The 21,731-nt window shown below is 37.9% G+C and overlaps 1 protein-coding gene and 1 pseudogene across 2 annotated transcripts in view; one reads left to right on the top strand and one right to left on the bottom strand.

Moving 5' to 3' along the window:
- TTC28 (tetratricopeptide repeat domain 28) overlaps positions 1–21,731 on the top strand; it is a 655,746-nt gene that overhangs the window by 57,943 nt on the left and 576,072 nt on the right. The window lies entirely within an intron of this gene.
- On the bottom strand, positions 17,744–18,153 carry LOC105725746 (histone H3.3A-like; annotated as a pseudogene).

Here is a 21,731-nt window from a genome sequence, read left to right as displayed (position 1 = left end):
CAGGCTGGAGTGCAGTGATGTGATCGCTACTCACTGCAACCTTGACCTCCAAGGCTCAAGCAATCCTTCCACCTCAGTCCCCCAAGTGGCTGGGCTAATTTTTTTAACTTTTTGTAGACATAGGGTCTCCCTATGTTGCCCAGGCTGGTCTCAGACTCATGGCCTCAAGCAATCCTCCCACCTTGGCCTCCTAAAGTATTGGGATTACAGGTGTAAGCCACTGCGCCTGTCCTCCCTTATTTTTTGTAAAGTATTACATAACTGTACATTAAAGTTATAGGTTAATATAACCTTTAACTTCTTTAATGGTTAATCACAAAGTGGGCAATTTTTTTTTTTTTTTTTGCGATAGAGTCTCGCTCTGTCTCCTAGGTTTGAGTGTAGTGGTGCGATCTCAGCTCACTGCAACCTCCGCCTCCCGGATTCAAGTGATTCTCCTGCCTCTGCCTCCTGAGTAGCTGGGATTACACGCATGTGCCACCATGCCCAGCTAATTGTTTTTTGCATTTTTAGTAGAGACAGGGACCATGTTGGTCAGGCTGGTCTCGAACTCCTGACCTTGTGCTCCACCCGCCTGAGTCTCCCAAAGTGCTGGGATTACAGGCGTCAGCCACTGTGCCCGGCCAAAGTGGACAGTTTTAACCACCCTCAAAACAAAATAGAGAATTACCAATTTCTTAGATGCTCCATTCTTCCCAACACATCTCACTCCCCTAATAAGATAGTTCTTATGTTCATAATAAATCATTTTCTTTATAGTTTTCCCACCTAACTATATGTAGATTCCCTAAACAATGTATTAATACTACCTATTTTTGCTTGTTTTCAAAATGTTTTAATAAATGGAATGATCCTCTATTCTTCTGAGACTTCCATCTTTAGGTTAGTGCCATATTTAATATTCATCTAGTTTGATGATGTAGTCATAATTTGTTCATTTTCAGTCCTTTATAGAATTCCACTGACATAGATATACTGTAATTTATGTAATTGTAACATTTATATTATTTACGTAGTTTTTGCTATTATGAACAATGATGCCATGAATATTCTCAATGTTGCTATGAGCAATTATGTTTTCTTTTTTAGACAGTGTTACTCTGTTTGTGCGATCTCAGCTCACTGCAATTTCTGCCTCCTAGGTTCAAGGGATTCTCGTGCCTCAGCCTCCCCAGTAACTAGGACTTTAGTTGCACACCACCATGCCTGGCTAATTTTTTTTTTTTTTTTGTATTTTCAGTAGAGATGAGGTTTTATCATGTTGGCCAGGCTGGTCTCCAACTCCTGACCTCAAGTGATTTGCCTGCCTCGGCCTCCCAAAGTGCTGAGATTACAGGCATGAGCCACCAGTCTGGACCGAACAATTCTTTAAACAAAGAGTTTCTCTTGAAGTTAAGTTGCAGGATGGCAGAGTATATATTATCTTTTTTTTTTTTTTTTTTAAGGCAGAGTTTCACTCTTGTTGCCCAGGCTGGAGTGCAAGGTGTGATCTCAGTTCACTGCAACTCTCTGCCTCCCGGGTTCAAGCAATTCTCCTGCCTCAGCCTCCCAAGTAGCTAGGACTACAGGCATGCACCACCATGCCTGGCTAATTTTGATTTTTAGTGGAGATGGGGTTTCACCATGTTGGCCAGGCTTGTATAGAACTCCTGACCTCAGGTGATTGACCTGCCTCGGCCTCCCAAAGTGCTGGGATTACAGGCATGAGCCACTGCGCCCAGCCTGAGTATACATTATCTTAACCTTACTACATAATATGAAATTATGTTTCAAAGATTTGTTTCAGGTTATCTTGCTACCCTTCAGGATAATTAGAGAGTTCTTACTGCTGTACATTCTTGTCAGCACTTGGTTATCACAATTTAAATTATTTGCCAATCAGATGAGTTGCAGTGTACTTTTAACTACTTAAACCTCTAATATTTAGGGTGGAGTCTTGATTTGAGAGCAAAGTAAATTAATCCTTAATTTTTAAACATATTCTTAAAATTAATAATTTGTCTTTTCTGAATTATTATAAATTCTGAATTGATGGCATCTAAATTGCTAATGGAGATACAATAGTTTGTGTAATTTCATGTGTAATTATTTAGATTGTTTCTCTCCATGGGAATAGATATACACAGCTTCAGTTATCATGTAGAACTTTTAGTCAGGTAGAAGTGGTGCCAAAGATTTACTCAGCAAAGATTTCCTTTGCTTAATTTGGCAACTGTTCAAAATTCTACGTAGCCTCATATACTTGGCATTGAGGAATAGGCATAAATGTATTTTTATGAGCATCGACCTATTCAGGACACATGCTTTCCACGTATGTTAAACATACTATCATTAAAATCCTACTATACAGTCAGGAAAAAAAATGCTAACTTTAAAATTTCCTTATTTGATGTTTATATTTAGTTTTTGTTTTTGTCAAAGTGAAGCATGTAGAAAGGCTCAAGGAATTCCCACACTCCTCTCTAGTGCCTTGTATCTCCTTGACCTCCCCTAACCATCTAGCTTTCTTGATCTTTAGAGGCAACAAGGCTTAACTCTTTTAGCATTTTGTTTTGGAACTTATCTTTCATATGCTTTTGCTGTTACTTTCAAATTTTATTGTGGTAAAATATATATAACATAAAATATATCATTTTAACCATTAAAAGTTTTTTTTTCTTTCCAACTTTTATTTTAGGATTCGGGGTGCATGCTACATGGGTAAATGACGTGTCACATTGGTTTGGTGTACAGATTATTTCATCACTCAGATAGTGAACATGGTACCCAATTGGGTAGTTTTCTGATCCTCACCCTTCTCCCACCCTCAAACCTCAGGTAGGCCCCAGTGTCTATTGTTTCCTTCTTTGTGTTCGTATGTATTCAGTGTTTAGCTTCCACTTATACATGAGAACATGTGGTATTTGTTTTTCTGTTCCTGCATTAGTTTGCTTAGAACGATGGCCTCCAGCTCCATCCACGTTGCTGCTGATTTCAAGGACATGATTTCATTCTTTTCTATGGCTTCATGGTATTCCATGGTGTATGTAATTTGTATTTATCTTGTCCACCATTGATGGGCATCTAGGTTGATTCTGTATCTTTGCTTTTGTGAATAGTGCTGCAGTGAACATAGATGTGCATGTGTCTTTATGTTAGAACTTTATATTCCTTTGGGCATATACCCAGTCATGGTATTGCTGTGTTGAATGGTAGTTCTGTTTTAAGTTCTTTGAGAAATATTCAAACTGCTTTGCCTAGTGCCTGAACTATTAATAATTTACATTCCCACCAACCATGTAATTGTTCCCTTTTCTCTGCAACCTCATCAACAACTGTTATTTTTTGACTTTTAGTAATAGCCATTCTGACTGGTGTGAGATGATATCTCACTCTGGTTTTGATTTGCATTTCTCTAATAATCAGTGATGTTGAGTATTTTTTAATCTGTTTGTTGGTTGCGTATATGTTTTATTTTGAGAAGTGTCTGTTCATCTCCTCTGCCCATTTTTAAATGAGGTTGTTTTTTGCTTGTTGATTTAAGTTCCTTGTAGATCTTAGATATTAAACCTTTGTCAGATGCATAGTTTGCAAAAATTTTCTTCCATTCTATAGGATGTCTGTTTACTCTCTTGATAGTTTCTTTTGCTGTGCAGAAGCTCCTTCGTTTAATTAGGTCCCACTTGCCAATTTTTGCTTTTGTTGCAATTGCTTTTGGAGTCATCATGAAATATTTGCTAGGGCCTATGTCCAGAATGGTATTTCCTAGGTTTTCTTATAGGGTTTTTAAAGTTTTACGTTTTACATTTATGTCTTTAACCCATCTTGAGTTGATTTCTGTATTTGATATAAGCAAGGGGTCTACTTTCAATCTTCTGTATATGGCTAGCCAGTTACTGTAGCACCATTTATTGAATCGGGAGTCCTTTTTCCAGTACTTATTATTGTCATCTTTGTCAAAGATCAGATGGTTGTAGGTGTGCGGCTTTATTTCTGGGTTCTCTAACCTGCTCCGTTGGTCTGTGTGTCTGTTTTTGTACCAGTATCATGTTGCTTAGCATCATGTTGTTTTGGTTACTGTAGCCTTGTAGTTTAGTTTGAAGTTGGTTAATATGATTCCCCTGGCTTTGTTCTTTTTATTTAGGATTGCTTTGGTTATTTGGGCTCTTTTTTGGTTCCATGTGAATTTATTTATTTACTTTTTTGAGATAGAGTCTTGCTCTGTCTCCCAGACTGGAGTGCAATGGTGCGATTTTGGCTCACTGCAAGTTCCACCTCCTGGGTTCAAGGGATTCTCCTCCCTTAGCCTCCCGAGTAGCTGGGATTACTGGTGCACACCGCCAGGCCCAGCTAATTTTTGTATTTTTAATAGAGACAGGGTTTCACCATTGAAACCTGTTGGCTAGGCTGGTCTTGAACTCTTGACCTCAGGTGATCTCACCGCGGCCTCCCAGAGTGTTGGATTACAGGCATGAGCCACTGTTCCCGGCCCATGTGAATTTTAGCATAGGTTTTTTCTAGTTCTGTGAAAAATGTATTGGTAGTTTGATAGGAATAGCATTAAATGTTTAAATTGCTTTGGGCAGTATGGCCATTTTAACAGTATTGATTCTTCTTATTCATGAGCATGGAATGTTTTCCAATTTATTTGTATCATCTCTAATTTCGTTCAGTAATGTTTTGTAATTCTCATTGTAGAGTTCTTTTGTCTCCCTGGTTAGCTGTATTCCTTTGTATTTTATCCCATATTGTGAATGGGACTGCATTCTTGATTTAGCTCTTAGCTTGGACATTATTAGTGTATAGAAATGCTGTGGTGGCTCATGCCTGTAATCCCAGCACTTTGGGAGTCCTAGGTGGGCGGATCACAAGGTCAGGAGTTCGAGCCCAGCCTGGCCAACATGGTGAAACCCCATCTCTACTAAAAGTACAAAAATTAGGTGGGTGTGGTGGCGGGTGCCTGTAATCCCAGCTACTTGGTAGGCTAAGGCAGGAGAATTGCTTGAATCTGGGAGGCAGAGGTTGCATTGAGCTGAGACTGCGCTATTGCACTCCAGCCTGGGTGACAGAGTGAGACTACGTCTCAAAAAAAAAATGCTACTGATTTTTGAACATTGCCTTTGTATCCTGAAATTTTGCGGAAGTTATTTATCAGATCTAAGAGCCTTTAGATAGAGACGATAGGGTTTTGTGGGTATAGCATCATATCATCTATGAGGAGAGATAGTTTGACTTCTCTTCCTATTTGTATGCCTTTTATTTCTTTCTCTTGTCTGATTGCTCTGGCTAGGACTTCCTTTTAACTATTTTTAAGTTTATGGGGCATTAACGATGTTAACATTATTGTGCAACAATCACCACCTTTGCTGTTACTTCTTAAAGTATTATCCAATGTCTTCCTGCAATGAAAGATGAGGATTTAACTCTTTTCCTCTTTTCTGGGACATACGTATACTTTCTGTACCCCCATTCTCCCAATATAATCATATCATAATTCTTATTAGAATTGTTTATATTAGTATTACTCTGAAAATGCAATTAACAGCTTAATCATTTGGTATACCATGATAACTTTTCCTTTCTTGTAAAACTTTGTTTTCCTTTGAGTTAATTATCATTCTCACCCCTTTTTTGGTTTTCTATGTATTTATCACAAATTCATTCTTAAACTGTTCCCCAATTCTCTAAATTTCCCTCTCATTACATTTGAAACATGTTGAGTATTTTGTAAATGTCATCTTCTTGAGGACATCTTTTCTGATTGGGTTTAATTAGGATTGAGTGCTCATTTCCCTTATGCACAGTTTTTCATCTTAAAATATCTCTTCTTCCTCAGTCTGAAAATTCCCTTTGCCTATGTTTTGCATTGAGCTCTGGTTTCTGATTCCATATCTTCTTCATTCTTCACTCATTCCCTTATTTCGGAGGCATACTTTCTCAAGCAGCTTCCTGAGAAAGGGTGAATGGGAACACCACACTCTGAAAAATACCTTTTTCTTCTGCCTAATTCTTGATGGTTTGACTTGTTATGGAATGCGAGGTTAGAAATAATTTTCCTTCAAAATTTTGCTTGGTTTCTGCCTTGGTTGCCCTTTTTCCTCAATTGTAAGACTTCCTGAATCCTAATCACTAATAGGTAAAATTATACGTGTGTGTGTGTGTGTGTGTGTGTGTGTGTGTGTGTGTGTGTTTATAGTTTTGAGACAGGGTCTTGCTCTGTCACTCAGGCTAGAATGCAGTGGCACAATCATGACTCACTGCAGCCTTGACCTCCTGGGCTCAATTGATCCTCCCACCTCAGCTGGCTGACTAGCTGGGACTATAGGCATGTGTTGCCATGCCTGACTAATTTTTTTTACCTTTTTTGTTAGTCTCACTCTGTTGCCAGGATGGAGTGCAGTGGTGCGACCTCGGCTCACTGCAATTTCTGCCTCCTGTGTTCAAGCGATTCTCCTGCCTCAGCCTCCCGAGTAGCTGGGATTACAGGCACACATCACCACACCCAGCTAATTTTTGTATTTTCAGTACAGCAAGGTTTCCCCATGTTGGCCAGGATAGTCTCGATCTCCTGACCTCGTGATCTCCCTGCCTCAGCCTCCAAAAGGGCTGGGATTATAGGTGTGAGCCACCGTGCCCGGCCTTTTTTTGTTTGTTTCTTGAGACAGAGTCTTGCTCTTATTGCCCAGGCTGGAATGTAATGGCACAATCTTGGCTCACTGCAACCTCTGCCTCCTGGGTTCAAGCAATTTTCCTGCCCCAGCCTCCTAAGTAGCTGGGATTACAGGCGCCCGCCACTATGCCCGGCTAAGTTTTGTGTTTTTAATAGAGATGGGGTTTTGCCATGTTGTCCAGGCTAGTCTTGAACTCCTGACCTTGTGATCTGCCCACCTCGGCCTCCGAAAGTGCTGGGATTACAGGCATGAGCCACCGCGCCTGGCTGATATTTTCTGTTTTATCTTCCATTCCTTTTTTTGAGTTTCTTATTTTTCCTATCTTACTTCTTATTTTCAAGAACATTTTTTCTCTTTGTTCTTTTTTATTTTAAAAATTACTCTTTTATTTTACTGATGCAGAGTCTTATCTGAGGATATTAATGATAGTATTTTAAAATCTTGATTGGTGTTTAAAAGGAATGAAAGAGAAATCAATGAACTTAATGTTCATGTAGCACAGGTGAAAATTTCTCTTCCAGAATTCAAATTTCAAATAAAATATAGCTTCCTTATTTTTGTAGTGGCTCTAATCTTTCACAAGCATCTTACTCAGTAGAGTAGTGGTAGGCAAGGAGAAGCTCAGGGTATTAGACAACTTGAATTTTCCAGTTAACATTTGTCACATTAGGGAATTCAGCCTTTTTCAGGTATATGCTTAGTCTTTCAGATATCCTCTCTTTCCTTTTCCTTTTGCTGTGCCTCAGGATGCTGTTTAAGTGCTATGTGATTTTGTGATGACGATAGAGTGTGTCTTGGAATCATGTACCAGTCATTAAGGGGTATGTGCTCTACGAAGATTCCCTAGTCTTGTCCTGAACTGTTTTTACTGCCTAAATGGAACTAGTTTCTCTGTCCCTTAGGAGCTTGTAGAACTGATGGATTCTCTCTATGTATGGAGACCATACAGAGCCAGAAGTATTGACCAAAGCCCATTTGCTTCCTCTTCTAAGGCTGTTATTCTTCCCCGCAAACTGTACTGTCCCAGGACCAGCCTACATAATGGTCTAGACTTAGTGTTTCACATGTAGAGCTAGGCAAAAGTCTCCCCAACTTTTGATTTTTCCCTTGTTTACCTACTAGGGGTAAATGGAGTAAGCTTTACCGTTTCCCCCTATGTTTGGAAGATCCTTTATTTCATAGCCCTTTCTTTTCCAAATTAGCGTTTGTCCTAGCCCCTTAACTGGAGACATAATGGCAGATGCAGTATAAGGAAAGAGATTTTTCATTAATGGAAAATGTAAAAATATTGTTCTTGTTATATTAATTAATCATTTCATTATATAGCAGGAGAATTTTATCATCTCTTTTAAAAATGATTTCAGCACTTCTGATTTTTCCCATTTTTAATAGTAAATATACTTTTCCAAACTTGAATCAGCCATTCTCAGTTATGATTTGTCAAATGTAATCTCAAAATTTGAAATTAGTAAGCAGTAAAGAGCTCATTTTATAGTCTTATGACATTTCCAGAGCTTGGCTAGGAAGTGCAGATTTCATTTTAGCTGTTTTTCATTTGGGAACTCTTAGATTTGATCTAGTTCTTTGAAAGATGGATTATGTGAATATGTGTGTGTAAAGAGTATATGGAAATGTATAATCAAGGAATCCCTTTTGATAGTATTCTAGCACTTTAGGACTAAATACTCCAAGCACAATATGTTACTATTTCTTTAATATCCCTTTCAGTTATCATAAAGTATCCTCTTTAGTACATTTTGGTGCAATTTAATTTCATACGGAAACTTTGGTAGATTAAAATTTTTCTTTTTTTTTTCTTGGGACATAGGGAGCATATCCATGTCTTACCTAGGTAAATTGTTTCTATTGTCTTTTCAGCTTATGAGAGTAATAGTTGGTTTCTGCTGTAGATTATTAAGTTGTGAACCTAGAGAACTGTACTGTATGTGAATGAGCCTCATCGAGTATAGTAGGAATCTTCACTTTTGGCAGGGAGTCCTATTCCTCTTTGAGAATCTGATGATGGCTATTGATCACTTCCCTTCTTGTGCCTCCCTCCCCTGCCCCCAAATAGTACATAAACACATTTGTTTTTACTTTAGTTTTTTGCATTGGAATATATGATTTATAGACCATTGGTTCTCAAGATTGATAGCAGATGTAGGGCCAGGTGAGATGATGGAGGGTGTGTTACGTAGGGAGAGGAGAGGGATCAGAATTATCTGGGATTCCTTGAGGTATTCTAATATATCTCGTTAGATAGATATACCTAGCTTTTTGATAATTATTGTTGGAGTGAGCCACTATTCTCAATGCACTGTGTAGTATTGTTCAGATGTTCAGAGTGTTTGGGGTGGAAAACCATGGAATACGACTACCACAGGCAAAAATATAACAACTATCTATAAGGCAATATGTTAATGTCATTATAATATAAAAATTAATAAATTAATGGTTACTTTCTTTAAAAATTGAAATGAAATCAAATTGGACAAATAAAACAAAAGTCTGAATTTAGTGACCGAAAAGTCACTAAAATTAAAGAGTATTTTCTGAAACTTGATGTGGTATCTTGTAAGATCTTCGACATTTATCCGATTTCAACCTTAAGTGAAAAATATTATTTAATAAAAAAAGTTTAGCACTTAAAAGTTGAGGTAAAATTGACATTACTCAAAATTAACCACTTTAAAGTGAACAATTCATGGGATTTAATGTATTCATAATACTATACAACAGCCACCTATAATTCCAAAACATTTTCATTGCCCCAAAAGGAAATCCCATATGCATTAAACATTTGCTCCCTATTTCCTCTTCCATCACCCCTGGCAACCACCAGTCTGCATTCTGTAGATTTACTTATTCTGGCTATTTAATATAAACAGAGACATGCAATATGTGATGATTTAATCTGGTATCTTGTGCTTAGCATACTGTTTTGGAGGTTTATTTACATTATAGTGTACTACATTAATTTTTGTTGCTGAGTAATATTTCTTTGTGTGTGTATGCTACAATTCATTTATTCATTCATTCATTGATGGACATTTGGGCTGTTTTCACCTTTTGGCTCTTGTGAATAATGCTGTCATGAACATGTATGTACCTGTATTTGTTTGAGTTTTACTTCTTTTGGGTATATATCTAGGCGTGGAATCACTGACTTACATAGCAGTTCTCTGTTTGACTCTTTTAGGAACTGTCAGATTTTTTTCTACAGCAGTTGGCATCATTTCACATTCCCAGCAGCAATCTACAAAGTTCCATTTTCTCCATAACCTCACCAACACTTTTTATTTTCCATTTTAAAAATTATAGACAGTGTAGTAGGTGTAAGGTATATTTACTGTGATTTTGATTTGCATTAGTTGATGCAAATCAACTAATAATGTTGAACATCATTTTATGTGCTTGTTGCTATTTGTATATCTTCTTTGTTTTAATCTTTGGTTATGATGATAACAATTATTAAGCAGTTCTTACAGTTGATTCACACAATTGGTTTATGGTTGCAAAGCAAATCACTGGATTTCTTATTTGCTTTGCCAAGAATTACTTACCTTGTATCAAGGAACCCCAGAAATTTAGAAGAGTTTTGATTTAAATTTATGTTATATTAATTTCTCTTAAGTCAATCAGGTTATCTGTGGCAAGTTCATAGCATCATTGACATTGTCCGTGATAGTAAGAAAGGGATGACAAATATATATTTTCAATGTAAGGTCTTTGAGCAAAAAACTTTCAAAAAATATTTTATTTTAAAATATTTCTGTAGGTTCTATTTGTGCAGATTTTTGTCTATCTTATTCTTCTTCTTATTTTGAGCCAGAGTCTGGCTCTGTCACCCAGGCTGGAGTACAGTGGCTGTGTCTCAGGTCACTGCAACCTCTGCCTCCTGGGCTCAAGTGATCCTCCTGCCTCAGCCTTGTAAGCAGCTGGGCCTACAGGTACACACCACCACACCTGCCAAATTTTTGTGTTTTTTGTGGAGACAGGGTTTTACCATGTTGCCCAGGCTGATCTCAAATGCCTGAACTTAAGCAATCCATCCGCCTCAGCCTCCCAAAGTACAGGCATGAGTGAGCCACTGTGCTGGCCCGTTTCTGTCTGTCTTAAAACATTTGAAAAGCCTTCCTCTGATGAAGTAATTGACTTTCATGTCAGAAGGCAAGACCGCTTTTGTGCTTTTGGCAATTTTTAACAGTAAGGTTTGTGAGCTGGCTGTTTAGCTATTGTTTGTTAGCTCCAAACCTACTCTTCTATTCTTTTTGTGCTACTGGTGTGGGACTGGACAAACTACATTTCTTTTTTTCAGCTACTCCCTTCTACCAGTACAAAGTGCTTAGAGAATGGAAGTCAAGAAGTAGGACAAGTGCATGCTCATTCTTGTTTATTTTCTGTGTGTCAGTTTCACCTCAGCAGTGGTACTTCACCCTGGCTGTGGCAATTGGTTTGGGACTGTATTTTCACTGTCCTTATTGTGATTTTATCTTGCCCTCTCAGAAATACCAGCACCAAGTAATATGACAGTGTCTCTCAAACTCACCTTTACACATCAGAAACAGAAAAATAACTTTTGTTTTGCTCAAACACCTATACTTTTACAATGCATCTATGATGGAGAAGTTAAAAGCATTGGTACAGTGTAATTGTGGTCATGGATAGTCCTCTAGGAAGCCATTTTTCATTAGCCTGAAAGAAGGTGGTTATATTTCCTATTCTCTTTTCAATGTACTATATAATTTTGTTTTCCATGCAGTTTTTTTCCTCATTATTTATATTCAAAGTACTTAATCACAATGCTTTAGTATTTTAAAGGTGATCTAATTGTCTAATTCACCTTTTTGTGTGAGTGCAAATTTTCATGATTCATTTGGGAATTCCATAAGTATTTTAGTATGCCATATGTGTCAAATATTGTGTTAGATACTAGAGATATAATGGTATACAAATCAGACATAGTCATTGCTTTCAAGGAATATGTATTTTGTCAGGGCCAACATACTGAGTAATTACAAAAGTAATACTTCATGTTAGAGAAAAGACAAACTACTATGAGAAAATAGAGCAAGGAGATTAATCGTAGTAAACCTAGTTGAGTGATTTAAAAAAAGCCTCTCTGAAGTAATATTTAAGGTGAGAGCTGAAAGTAAGAGTTAGCTAGGTATGAGAAGGAAAGGATATGGAAGAACATTTCAGGCCTAGCATTGAGAGTGTGAAGCCAGTGGTTCCAGTTGAGGAAGGAACCACATCACAACAAGTTTTATAACTCATGTTAAGTAGATTGGAATTTACCTAAGAGGTAATGGGGAACCATTGAGTGGTTTTTCACAGGGGGATGACATATCTGTTAAATACCTACTGCATGTCAAGTGCTGTTTTAGACACTGGGGATCTAGAAGTGATCATGAGAGTCCCTGCCTTCTGTAGTTTTCATTCTGTCGCAGGAAACAAACAAATATACAGTATATTTTCAGTACTCTTAAGTGCTATAGAAGAAACAAAGTAAGGTAAGGACATAGAAAATGAAGGAGAGGGGCTGGGCGCAGTGGCTCATGCCTGTAATCCCAGCACTTTGGGAGGCCGAGGCGAGAATATTACTTGAGGTCAGGAGTTTGAGACCAGCCTGGCCAACATGGTGAAACCCCATCTCTACTAAAAATACAAAATTAGTTGGATGTGGTGGTGGGTGCCTGTTGTCCCAGCTACTTCAGAGGCTGAGGCAGGAGAATCACTTGAACCCAGGAGGAGGAGGTTTCAGTGAGCCAAGACATGTCACTGTACTCCAGTCTGGGCAACAGAGCGAGAATCTGTCTCAAAAAAAAAAAAAAAAAAAAAGAAAGAAAGAAAAAAAAGAAAATGAAGAAAAGGTAGCAGTTTTAGGTAGAAATGTCAGGGAGGTTCACCCTGAGGAGGTCATTTGAGAAGGTCTCTTTGATCAGGTAACATTTGAGCAGAGACCTGAATGAAGTAAGGAAATGAGTCATATGAAGATCTGGGGAAAGCATGTCCCAGGAAGAGAAAACAGACGGTTCCCTGGGTGGGAACGATCATGTATTGGAAGAACTGCAGAAAGTCTGTGAGGGAGAAGATAGATAAGACATGAGGTCAGAGGGCCGAAGTCATAAGTTACAGGACCTTGTAAGCCATGATAAGAAGTTGGGTTTTATTTTAAATATGATTGGAAGCCATTGGGAAATTCTGAGCAGGAAACCAATGTGACATGTTTTGGAGAGGTCATTCTGGTGGCTAGCAGAGAATAAAGTAAAAACCGGTAAGGCTAGAAGCAGGAAGATCAATTACAGCGCTGTTGCTGCAATCCAGGAAAGAAATGATAACTTAGACTAGGGTGATAACTGTTGAGGTGGTAAAAACAGTTGGATTTAGGATATGTTTTCTAGATAGCATCAAGTAGGATTTGGAGGTATTGGAATTTGGGTTGTGAGAGAAAGAGAGGAATCAAGGATGACTCAGGGGTCCTTAACCTGTGCTACTGGGTGAATGCTGATGCCAGTTCTGAGACAGGAAGGACTGAAGGAGAAATTCTTTTTTTGTTAGGTAGTAATACAAAACCAAGAGTTCTGTTTCAGATATTAAATTTGAGATTCCTCTTAGACATCCAATTGGAGATGACAAGTAGGTATTTGGGCCCATGGGAAAGATCAGAGCTCAAGGTATAAATGTGAGATTTGCCAGCACATAGGTGGTAGTTAAAGCCAAAATAAAACTTGTTGAGATACTTAGAAAGTGTCTGAATAGAAGAGAGAAGGCTGAGGACTGAGTCTTGTGGCACTTCAACATTCAGAATTTAGGAAAAGGTGGGAAGATCAGCAAAGGAGCCTGAGGAGGAGCAGCCAATGTGGTAAGAGAAAAAACTGGAGAACATAATATACTAGAAGCTAAGTGAAGGAGGGAATGACCCATTGAGTCAAATACTAAGATTATGTCCTGAAGAAAGACCACTTTGGTTATAGTATGGTTCATGGACTACAGAGGGGCAAGACTATAGGTGGGGAAATAGATGGTGTTGCTCTACTCAGGGAAGAAATGATAAATATTGTCTTACGCTGGGGTGGTGGCAGTTGGAATACAATGTGGTAGATAAATTTAGCAGGCAGAATTAGTAGACTTGGTAATTTAGTTTTGGCTGAATGTTATGGGTCTTAAGTTTAACTTTTTAAAATATTGAACTTTAAAGACTATAGTATTTGAACAAGCAAACAAAAAACAAATTACTGTGGCTGGAATACTTTTAGATTCTTTGGAGACTGAGGTTTTTAGTATTATTTGAACTGATCCTGGTTATACAAGTTTGGCTAAGTAAAACTATTTAATGATATTTTAACCAACATTTTAGATTAGGGCCTATCAGTTGATCTTTGTAGAAAAACTGTTTCTAAACATATAGATAAGATAAAGATACCTAGGGGCATGCATGATTAATGAATTTATGTGAGCCATTTTCTTTTTTTTTATTATTTATTTATTTAACTTTATATATCTGGCATTTCTCCCCATGTTATTCCTCCCCACCCCTGCTTCCCTCCCCACCCCATACTATCTCTCCCCTACCCCCCACCCCCAACTGCCCCCAGTGTGTGATGCTCCTCTCCCTGAGTCCACGTGTATGTGAACCATTTTCAAGCAGTCATTTTGAGCAGGCCCCCTACATATCAACTCTTTTTGGGTCAGCATTCACTTGGAAATAAACTGAAATTCCTTCTTTTCTTTTCTTTCTTTCTTTCTTTCTTTTTTTTTTTTTTTTTGAGATAGAGTCTCGTTCTCGTTGCCTAGACTGGAGTGCAGTGGTGCAATCTTGGTTCACTGCAACCTCTGCTTCCCGGGTTCAAGCTGTTGTCTTGTCTCAGTCTCCTGAGTAGCTGGGATTACAGGCACCCACCACCACACCTGGCTAATTTTTACTAGAGACGGGGTTTTGCTATGTTGGCCAGGCTTGCCTTGAACTTCTGACCTCAGGTGATCCACTGCCTTGGCCTCCCAAAGTGCTGGGATTACAGGCGTGAGCCACTGCACCCAGCCAGTATTTCTGACATGCTGAATCCTCACCTTATCCACATTAATGAGGTACTACTTGACAAAAATACCCAACATTTTTGGTTTCTTGGTGACAGTTTACATCTTACCATGTAAATGAACTCTGAATAACAAATTACCTATGATAAATGTTAAAATTAGTCCATGACAGTTCCTCTGGAATTATTTATCAACTAAAGATGAGCATGGATAAGGAAAGGATTTGGATATTTCACCTTTAGAAGAATAACAGAAAAGTTAAGTTATAGGAACCTTTCACAATAAACTACTGATGAATGCATTGCTGGACTTGCAGAAATTAACTGAACTCATACAACATTTATCAAAAGTAAAGAAAATCAAAATAACAACAATGACAAAATTACAACTAAACATTATGAACTAAGACTGGAATAGTAAAAGATGATCACACATGAAAGGTAGCCATGGAGGTACATGTATCAGCATGGCAGTTGGGAGTCTAAGCCTTAGGTAGGTAACAAGATAAGAAAGCTGAATATGAAATTCCAGCCTTAAGCCAGGGACAGTTGAAGGGAGCCAGAGAAAGTTGATAGAGCCCATAGTTCCTGGAAGAAGCAAATATAAATTCTCTCTCTGAAGGAAAACATTCCTAATTTACCACCTAGGATTACCTATTTAAGATCAACTAGATTTGAAGTCACAATACAAGATCATCAAATATAGAAGGAAAAAAATCATTATTAAGAGTTGGCTGAAAAATACAACAGATCCCAAGAAGTTAAGATATTGAAGGGATCAGGTATAGAATATTAAATGACTATGTATAAAATATTTAAAGAAATAAGAGGTGAACTCACAAAAATGAGCAAGCAGCAAGCAAATATCAGATATGACCAAGAAGATTTGAAAATGAACCAAATAGAATGTCTGTACATGAAAAATGTAGTTGTTGGAATAAAAACCTCAACAGATTGGTTAAATAGCAGATTAAAACTAGCTTCAGAGAGAATTAATGAACTAGAAGATGGTTTGGAGAAATCACATAGAATGTAGCACAGAGGCAGAGAAATGGAATATATGACAGAGAGGTTAAGATAAATGGAATATGAAGGTTTAATATAGGTCTTTAGTCAGAATCCCAGAAAGCAAGTCAAGAAAATGCAGGCGAGACAATATTGGAAGAGATAATGGTTGAGAATTTTCTAAAATTATTGAAAGACTTAAACTTATAGGAAAGCTCAACATTTACAAAGCAGAGTAATTAAACCCACACCTAAGTATATTGTAGTGATCTAATGGTAGATCTACTTTTAGTTCTTTAAGGAATCTCCACACTGTTTTCCCAGTGGTTGTACTGGTTTACATTCCCACCAACAGTGTGAAAATGTTCCCTTTTCACTATTATTTTGCCAACATCTATTATTTTTTTATCATGGCCATTCTTGCAGGAGTGAGGTGGTATTGCATTGTGGTTTTGATTTGCATTTCCCCGATAATTAGTGATGTTGAGCATTTTTCCATATGCTTGTTTGCCATTTGTATATTTTCTTTTGAGAATTGCCTATTCATGTCTTTAGCCCATTTTTTGATGGGATTGTTTGCCTTTTTCTTGCTGATTTGTTTGTGCTCTTTGTAGATTCTGAATATTAGTCTTTTGTCAGATGTATAGATTGTGAAGATTTTTTCCCACTCTGTGGATTGGCTGTTAACTTTGCTGATTATTTATTTTCTTTTTCTTTTAAAAGACAAGAGTCTCATTCTGTCACTCAGGCTGAAGTGCAGTGGTGCAATCTCGGCTCACAGTAACTTCTGCCTCCCAGGTTCAAGAGGTTCTCCTGCCTCAGCCTCCCTAGTAGCTGGGATTACAAGTGTGTGCCACCACCCCCAGCTAATTTTTGTATTTTTAGTAGAGACGGGGTTTCACCATGTTGGCCAGGCTGGTTTTGAACTCCTGACCTCAGGTGATCCACTTGTCTCAGCCTCCCACAGTGCTGGGATTTCAGGTGCAAGCCACTGTGCCTGACCTCTGCTGATTATTTCTCTTGCTGTGCAGAAGCTTTTAAGTTTAATTAAGTCCCATGTGTGTATCTTATTTTGTTGTTGCATTTGTGTTTGGGTTCTTGGTCATGAAGTCTTTGCCTAAGCCAATATCTAGAAGGGTTTTTCTGATGTTATCTTCTAGAATCTTTATGGTTTCAGATCTTAGATTTAAGTCTTTGATCCATCTTAAGTTGATTTTTATATAAGATGAGAGATGAGAATCCAGTTTCATTCTATATGTGGCTTGGCAATGATCCCAGCACCATTTGTTGAATAGATTGTCCTTTCCCCACTTTGTTTTTGTTTGCTTTGCCAAAGAACAGTTAGCTGTAAGTATTTGGGTTTATTTTTGGGTTCTCCATTTTGTTCTGTCAGTCTATGTGCCTATTTTTATACCAATACCCATGCTGTTTTGTAACTATGACATTAGAGTATAGTTTGAAGTCAGTAATATGACACCTCCAGATTTGTTCTTTCTCCTTAGTCTTACTGTGGCTGTGTGGGCTCTTTTTTGGTGTCATACGAATTTTAGGATTTTTTTTCCTAGTTCTGTGAAGAATTATGGTGATATTTTGATGGGAATTACATTGAATTTGTAGGCAATATAGTCATTTCACAATATTGATTCTATCCATCCATGAATATGGGATGTGTCTCCATTTGTTTATGTCATCTGTGATTTCTTTCAGCAGTGTTTTGTAGTTTTCCTTGCAGAGGTTTTTCACCTACTTGGTTAGGTATATTCCTAAGTATTTTATTTTTTCCAGAAAAATTTAACAGATTTGTTTATAATTATTATAAAGTTGAACCACTGAAACTTATTCACGGAAAAACATTTTAATTTGCATTAATGCTTTATGTCTCCTCATTTATATTAAAAATTCACACCAAATGAAAATGGAAAAAGTGCCAATACCTGATTTCTGTCCCCTATTTTACCACTCGCAATCATATACTTAGGTACCTTTTGACCCCATGGAAAAAAAATTAACGTTCAGAATGACAGATGAAATGTTTCCCATCATAGTGGATTCTTAAGCACATTTTCCACGTGTGCGGCATGCTAGCTGGATGTCTTTTGGCATAATTGTTACACATTTGGCTTGGATAGCTGAAAGGTTGGCGTCTTCAAAAAGTCCAACCAGATAGGCCTCACTTGCCTCCTGCAAAGCACCGATAGCTGCGCTCTGGAAGCGCAGATCTGTTTTAAAGTCCTGAGCAATTTCTTGCACCAGACGCTGGAAGGGAAGTTTGCGAATCAGAAGTTCAGTGGACTTCTGATAACATCTAATTTCACCGAGTGCTGCAGTACCAGGCCTGTAATGATGAGGTTTCTTCACCCCTCCAGTAGAGGCGCACTCTTGTGAGCGACTTTTGTAGCCAGTTGCTTCATGGGTGCTTTACCACTGGTAGATTTGCGGGCAGTCTGCTTTGTACCAGCCATGGTATAGAGACCGCCTTACTTACCCGCCTCTTCGGCTAGAGCTCGGCGAGCGAGAGGCGGCGCTGGTGTTGGAGAGCGACGGCGGTGTGGTAGTGGCTGTGAACACCAGTATTTTTATTTTTTTCTGTAGCTATTGTGAAGGGGGTTGAGTTCTTGATTTGATTCTCAGCTTAGTCACTGTTGGTTTATAGCAGAACTACTGATCTATGCACATTAATTTTGTATCCTAAAACTTTGCTGAATTCATTTACCACTTCTAGGAGCTTTTTGGATGATGAATCTTTAGGGTTCTCTAGGTATACAATCATATCATCAACAAACAGTGACAGTTTGACTTCCTCCTTACTGATTTGGATGTGATTTATTTTTTTCTCTTGTCTGATTGCTGTCACTAGGACTTCCAGTACTATGCTGAATAGATTTGGTTAAAGTGGGTATCCTTGTCTTATTCCAGTTCACAAGGGGAATGCTTTCAACTTTTCCCTGTTAAGTATAATGTTGGCTCTGGGTTTGTTGAAGATGGCTTTTATTACGTTAAGGTGTGTCACTTCTATGCTGATTTTGCTGAGGTTTTTAATCGTAAAGAGATGCTGGATTTTGTCAGATGCTTTTTCTGCATCTATTGAGATTATCATGTGTTTGCTTTTAATTCTGTTTATGTGGTGTATCACATTTACTGACTTACATATGTTAAGCATCCTCATCCTTGGTATGAAACCCACTTGGTCATGGTGGATTATCTTTTTGATATACTGTTGGATTCAGTTTGTTAGTATTTTATTGAGGATTTTTGCATCCGTTTTCATCAGGGATATTGGTCTGTAGTTTTCTAGTTTTTTTTTTTGCTATGTCCTTCCCCAGTTTTGGTATTAGGTGATACTGGCTTCATAAAATGATTTAGGAAGGATTCCATCTTTCTCCATCTTTTGGAATACTGTCAATAGGATTGGTACCAATTCTTCATTGAGTGTCTGATAGAATTCAGCTGTGAATCTGCCTGGTCCTGGACATTTTTCTGTTGAAAGTTTTAAAATTACCATTTCAATCTTGCTGCTGCTTGTTGGTCTGTTCAGAGATTCTGTATTTTCCTGGTTTAATCTGGGAGGGTTGTATATTTTCAGGAATTTATTCATCTCCTGGATTAGTAAAGTTCCTCACTATTATTGTGTTGCTGTCTATCTCAATTCTTAGGCCTAGTAGTAATTGTTTTATAAATTTGGGAGCTCCAATGTTAGGTGCATATATATTTAGAATTGTGATATTTTCCTGTTGGACCAGTCCTTTTATCATTATATAATGTCCCTCTTTGTCTTTTAAAACTGGTATTGCTTTAAAGTTTGTTTTGTCTGATACAAGAGTAGCTACTCCTGCTTGCTTTTGGTGTCCATTTGCATGGAATATTTTTTTCTATCCCTTTGCCTTAATTTTATGTGAGTCCTTGGAAATCACTTAAAATAACTCCATTCTAATTTTTTTCTAGTTTTTAATTTTTACTTTTTAATGCTGGAGCAGTAGATAGAATTCTGTCAGGATTTATAAAATGTTTTGCTGCAGTGCTAGTCTATTAAACCTTTGCATTTATGTCTTTATACCATAAAATAGAATTTATGGTACTTTTTAATGTTTCATTTTTCTCTTTTTATAGTTTTCTGTAGAGCAAAATAACATTCGAGATCATTTTTCATATTAGCTTTGCTACTGATGCAAATGATAGAAGCACACTCCTGATAGAAGTAGGGCATGAACACTTGATTAGTCTTTAACAGTGATGGTTATAGGGATAGTATATTGCAGTTACAGTTAATCCGTGAATGCTGAGTTATTTAAATAGGTATGTAGGATTCTTGTGATTGATGAAATAAACTAGAATAGTCTTGTCTTGAAAGATTTGTAGCTTGAATGAGAATAATGAAATCGTAGTAATGTAGATGAACCTCACTAACATTTTATGCTTTCAAAGGGAAATGGGATCTTAAATTGCTTTGGCTAAAATTTCATAATGAATTGCAGTCACAATTCTGAAATTATGGGTCTCTGTCCCTGAGAAATTCTTTTAAATAATTTACTATTTACTTTTGCAAAATGTCAATAATATAATTTATCTCTTTTTTTCAGGGAGGTAGTGAGTAGTTACTCTTTGAAAATGGCAAATATTATCTGTCAGACTTTTGCATTTCATCACTAGAAGATATTTTTTCACTGAACAGCCACAGAGAAATTGGTTATCATTGATTTTAAGATGGATTGATCAGAACTCTCACTGGACTAAAAATTTTGGAAATTAAAGTACATATCTTTTTATTTTATTTATCTATTTTTTTGGAGACGGAGTTTTGCTCTTGTTACCCAGGCTGGAGTGCAATGGCGCAATCTCGGCTCACCGCAACCTCCGCCTCCTGGGTTCAGGCAATTCTCCTGCCTCAGCCTCCTGAGTAGCTGGGATTACAGGCACGCACCACCATGCCCAGCTAATTTTTTGTATTTTTAGTAGAGACGGGGTTTCACCATGTTGACCAGGATGGTCTCGATCTCTTGACCTCGTGATCCACCCGCCTTTGCCTCCCAAAGTGCTGGGATTACAGGCGTGAGCCACCGTGCCCGGCTAAAGTACAGATCTTATTTAATTGTGAGCAGAAGAAACTTAAAAGCTTTGACTTTTCAATATAGAAGTATGGAGCTTCGAGCCAGGTGTGGTGGTTCACACCTGTAATCCCAGCACGTTGAGAGGCTGAGGTGGGTCGATCCAGCCTGGCCAACATGGTGAAAACCCGTCTGTACTAAAAAAATACAAAAACTAGCCAGGCATGGTGCCCATGCACCTGTAATCCCAACTGCTTGGGAGGCTGAGGCAGGAGAATTGATTGAATTTGGGAGGCGGAGGTTGCAGTGAGCCGAGATTGTGCCACTTCACTCCAGGCTGGGCCACAGGGCGACACTCTGTCTCAAAAAAAAAAAAAAAAAAGTGTGGAGGTTAAGTTATGATATAATTACAACTCTATTTTGTGAAATCAGTGATCTCCAATCTTTAGATTGAAGAAAAACATTGAAGACTATGAATTTTACAGTGATTTATCTCTTCCAGTTAGCAAATCAAGCACATTTTTTGTTTTGCAAAATTTTTTTTTTAATTATACTTTAAGTTCTGGGGTACATGTGCAGAACGTGCAGGTTTGTTACATAGGTATACACATGCCATGGTGGTTTGCTGTACCCGTCAACCTGTTATCTACATTAGATATTTCTCCTAATGCTATCCCTTCCCTAGTCCCTCATCCCCCAACAGGCCCTCGTGTGTGATGTTCCCCTCCCTGTATCCATGTGTTCTCATTGTTGAACTCCCACTGATGAGTGAGAACATGCGGTGTTTGGTTGTCTGTTCCTGTGTTAATTTGCTGAGAATGATGGTTTCCAGCTTTATCCATGTCCCTTCAAAGGACATGAACTCATTCTTTTTATGGCTGCATGGTATTCCATGGTATATATGTGCCACATTTTCTTTAACCAGTCTGTTATTGATGGGCATTTGGATTGGTTCCAAGTCTTTGCTATTGTGAACAGTGCCACAATAAACATATGTG

This window comes from Aotus nancymaae, unplaced genomic scaffold (genome assembly GCF_030222135.1).
Source record: "Aotus nancymaae isolate 86718 unplaced genomic scaffold, 86718_ANA_hifiasm-v0.15.2.pri h1tg000076l, whole genome shotgun sequence".
NCBI classification, from domain to species: domain Eukaryota; kingdom Metazoa; phylum Chordata; class Mammalia; order Primates; family Aotidae; genus Aotus; species Aotus nancymaae.
This window is presented reverse-complemented; position numbering and strand designations above follow the sequence as displayed.